This window comes from Oratosquilla oratoria, chromosome 15, assembly GCF_046742065.1.
Source record: "Oratosquilla oratoria isolate Oo_2021 chromosome 15, ASM4674206v1, whole genome shotgun sequence".
NCBI lineage: Eukaryota > Metazoa > Arthropoda > Malacostraca > Stomatopoda > Squillidae > Oratosquilla > Oratosquilla oratoria.
This window is the reverse complement of record NC_134791.1, coordinates 29,172,072-29,177,071: the sequence shown is the minus strand read 5'-3', so window position 1 is coordinate 29,177,071 and position 5,000 is coordinate 29,172,072.

Here is a 5,000-nt window from a genome sequence, read left to right as displayed (position 1 = left end):
AAGATAAGGTCAACAAAATTGCCTCTTCTCCATGTCTAAGGCTTTAAGTCACAATATATACATATATATATACATATATGTATATATATATATATATATATATATATATACAGATATATATGTACATAGATATATATATATGCATATATATATATATACATGTATATACATACACATATATACAAATATATACACATATATACAAATATGTATACATATATATATATATATGTTAAACGTGTGTGTATATATATATGTATATATATAAACATATATATATGTATATATGTATATATATATATACATATATATATATATATATATATATATATATATATATATATATATATATATATATATATATATATATATATATATATTAGCACAGCGTAATGTAATACCACATTGGTAAAATGAAACTTGTTAACCCACTGTAGTATTTCTGATTTCTTTTCTCCGACAGTGGTTAACAAGTTTCATATATATATATATATATATATATATATATATATATATATATATATATATATATATATATATATATATATATATATACATATATATATATACACACACGCACACATACTGAAGTCATGCCCTACTTTACCCGAATTAAAAATGTCAATGACCTTTTTTCCGTCTGGGACCTAAAGTCCTGACCTATTTGTACTCAATCCACGCCATCAAGGCTTCGGCCGCAGCTAGGCGCCTCCTGACGTAAACCTGTCAAAGTACATGAAATACTCGTTTTATTCTGGCTAGCGCTAAGCGATTTAAATCAAACATCGAATTCATATACAGCCCTTCCCAGCCCCTTCCCTCAAGCCACCTAAGCCGCCAAAGCCTCCTTCAGACCTCTATATTTTTAGTGTTTTTTAATCATTATCAAAGCCCCCTTTCCAGCCCCCTCTCCAGCCCCCTTCCTAAAGCCTCCTAAGCCCCTTTTAGACCCTCTAGCCCATGTTTTAAACCCTCTCCAGCCCCCTTCCTAAGCCTCCTAAGCCCCTTTAAGACACTTTAGCCCTTTTCTTAAGCCCCTGGAAGCCCTCTACAGCGCCCTTCTTGCGGCCTCCTGAGCCCCTTTTAGACCCTTTAGCCCGTGTCTTAAGCCCCCTCAAGCCCTCTCCAGTCTCTTACCTAAAGTCTCCTAAGCCCCTTCAAGACCTTTCGCCCACGTCTTAAGCCCTCTCAAGCCCTCTCCAGCCCCCTCAAGCCCTCCCCAGCCCCCTCCCGAGCCCCGTTCCAAAGCCTCCAGGTCCGCCCGACGCCGGAACAAGACGAAGCACTTCCTCTGAATGGGCGCTAATGATAATCCTCCACTACCTTGTCCTCCACCTTGTACTCCAGCTTGTCCTCGAGTCTACAACCTATCCTCGAGCCTCCAGCTTGTCCTCCAGCTTTTCCTCTGGCTTGTCCTCGAGCCTACAACTAATCCTCGAGCCTCCAGCTTGTCCTCCAGATTTTCCTCTGGCTTGTCCTCGAGTCTACAACTTATCATCCTCGAGCCTCCAGATTTTCCTCTGGCTTGTCCTATAGCTTGTCCTCGAGGCTACAGATTGTCCTCGAACCTTCAGTCTGTCATCTACTTTGTCCTCGAATCTACAGCTTGTCCTTGAACTTCTAGATTGTCCTTCGGCTTGTCCTCGCGTATACAGCTTGTCTACGAACCACCAGCTTGTCCTCATAGTTGTTTCTAACTCATCTAAACATTTTCTTCCGTTTTTACTCCATCTTGTCTTCCAGCTCGTCCTCCAGCCTCCAGTTTGTCATCATCCTGCTTTTTCTTGATGTTGTCCTCCGATTTGTCCTCGGGGATGATTCCCCACTAGGCTGTGCTCCAGTTTGTCCTCCAAGTTGTGTTCCAATCTTGTTTTCAAAATTTCCCTCGACCTACTTCCTGTTTTTCCTCAAATTGTCCTCCAGCTTGTATTCCATATTGTCCTCCCGATCGTTGTCGATATTGACCTTCATCTTGTCCTCTGGCTTGCCTTGACACTTACCCTCCACTTTATCCTCAGTCTTGTTCAAAACTTTGTCTTCCATCTTGTCCTCCATATTGTCTTCCTCCATCTCGTCCTTTGAATTGTCTTACCACTAGTCCTACACTTCAAGAATCTACCCTTCAGGTTGTCTTCTAGAATGTTCTTCCAATTGTTCTTGAAGTTACTATACACTTTGGTGTAATTTTGAGAAAGATGAATGAAATCATTGCTCTCTAAATCCCTGGTCACACATTCAAGATTCAAACGTCGTAAATATGAAAAGCTAGAAGACAATTACAGTATTCTATACTTCCCTAATGACAAGCCAACAGTGTGTCTAATATTCGTATAGGCTTAACTTCTCTAAGTTTGTCATTCAGCATCTCAGTATATGATGCAAAGATGGTTTGGTATTTGGAAACTCGAAAGATAAAAAATCGTAACCGAAGTCGTCTCTACTCAAATGAAGTCACTCAAATCGCGTAGGTGTGACCACGGCTTTAGGGGAGGCTGTCTTGTGAAGAAGAGCAACTGATATTACTGAACTCCAAACTGTTTGATAAATACATAAGAACATAACAACATAAGAGTGGAGGAGACTACAAGAGACCATAAGGCCTACGCTATAAGCACTTCCATGTCCATTACCACCTGTAATCCCCATCTGTACGTCTAATCTTCTCTAAAAACAACTAATTGTTTTAGCGCTCGCTACGTGGTTACTAATTCCATTCCATTTGTTAACTACTGTGGGTAAACCAGATCTTACCTATTTCCTTCTTAAACCTGAATTTGTCCAATTTGAATCCATTACTACGAGTCCTGCTCTGCTGTCTTAATATGATGACCTTGCCTGCGTCACCCTTGTTAAAGTCCTTGGCCCATTTGAATACCTCTATTAGAACATCACGTACTCTTCATCTTTCTAAAAAGTGTATCCCAAGATGATTCAGTACTATTCGTTAACAACCTAGATTAGCTAGATCATTTGGTGTATCTAGAAATTTCATGATAGATGGGAGTTGGTGATTTAGTTTAACGTCGCGAACTCTCCGTATTAGGATGTTAGGATGGTGCCCCTTACAGCGGACTTCGTAGCGTAGAACTTAATGAACCATGCCCTTGGTCCAACTCGCTGGCAGCAGGGTTCGAACTACCGTCACAAGTAGCGACGCTCTAACTCGCTCTGGGAAGAAGAGAATGCGGGCATGAGCTTGAGGAGACTAAGTACCGGTTCTCGAGGTTTTTAGATAACGGTACAGTCGCCAACAGAAGCACCTGTCACACCTTCTTCTCAAGATCCAGCAAATCCATCCCGTTCTTCGTTCCTCTTACTGTTACTAATTAGTAAGAACGTCGAAGCATGATGTTAATATAATGAGACAAGCAATGTGACAAACAAGTAACACACCTGTTACAACTCCTCCTCAAGATTCAGCAAATCCATCCCTTTCCTCGTTCCTCTTACTGTTACTTATTAGTAAGAACATCAAAGCAGGATGTTGGCATAATGTGAACTATTTCAGTCAAGTGTGTATTATCATCTTTAATCAAACCCGTCCCGTTCCTCTTACTGTTACTAATTAGTAAGAGCGTCAAAGCATGGATGGGGATGATAGATGGTAATGGAGATGGAACTGCCTAGTGTAGGCCTTATGGTCTCTTGCAGTCTCCTTCTTTCTTATGTTCTTATGTTCGTGATGTTGACATAATGTGAGCCATTTCAGTCAATTGTGTATAATCTTTATATCACACGAGTAACGCCACCCAGAACAAATTATATAAAGTAATCCACAAGGACGGAGAGATCAATTAAGATACTTCAACACCTTCAGTCTGGTGACCAACTCTGAAATAAAATCCCTTGACGTCACAGAAAAAGGTCCACATTCTGTAGGTCTCATATAAGTACAACACATGTGGATGAGCCATTGAGAAGTACACAAAACAGAAGAAACATATTACGACAGACGAAAGTAAAGATTACCGAAGACTCTTCGTATCCAGCACCCTTGTATATGGAAAGGGACACGAAGAGGGACGAAAGGTATGAAGACGAATCGTCACTGGAGTGTATGTGGTCTGTGGAGATTCAATAAGATTAGAAATGGAGGGATTAGCAAGCGTTGTGAAGAGGAGGTGAGCGTGGAAAATAGGATAAGTCAGCAAATGTTGGGATGAGTTAGATGCTCGGAACGAATGGCAAAAGAGCACACTGGGGCTCAAGAGTGTGAGGAGTGAGATGAGCCGCTCGACCGAAAAGGACTTCGAGTCCCTAAGGAGGAGAGTGTAGAAGAATGATTGTCGGGGGGAAAAGAGGTCTGGAATCAAGAGGGTTAGATTAACCCCCTTTCGAGAATCAAGAGAGTTAGATTAACCCCTTTGGCCGTGGGAAAGGTCTCCCGGGAGTGATTTAAATCTCCTAAAGGCAGATGGATTATGTATATTACTCATGAACCAATGCCAAAGGGATACAGATGGGTCTGACCCTGTGACTCTTGGAGTCTTCTTCAGCTGAAAGAAACCATCTGGCGCTAAGATGAGGAAAGAGGGGAGAGGAGGGAGGAGGGAGAATGAGGAAGGAGGACGAGGGAGGAGTGAGGAGAGAGGGGAGAGAAGGGAGGAGGGAGAAATGAGGAGGAAGGACTGAGGAGAAAGGAAGGAGGAGAGAGAAATGAGAAGGGAGGAGGGAGGAGTGAAAAGGGAAGAGTGAGGAGTGAGGAGAGATGAATGAGGAAGGAGGAAGTACGAGGGAGGAGGTAGGAGGGAGGAGGTAGGAGGGAGGAGTATAAAGAGAGGAAAGAGGAGTGAGGAGAGAGGAGTGAGGAGGGACGAGTGAAGAAGGAGGAGCAGGAGGAGGAGGAGGAGGAGGAAGACGCAGAGGTAAAGGACGTGGGAGTCTTCCAAGGCGCTACTGAAGAGTCAGCCGATGGAAGGACTCTACATGACGAAGAGTTACATGGAGTTTCATAAGAACTACAAGAGTAATGTACTCCATCCAAGTAAGAGATGTATCAT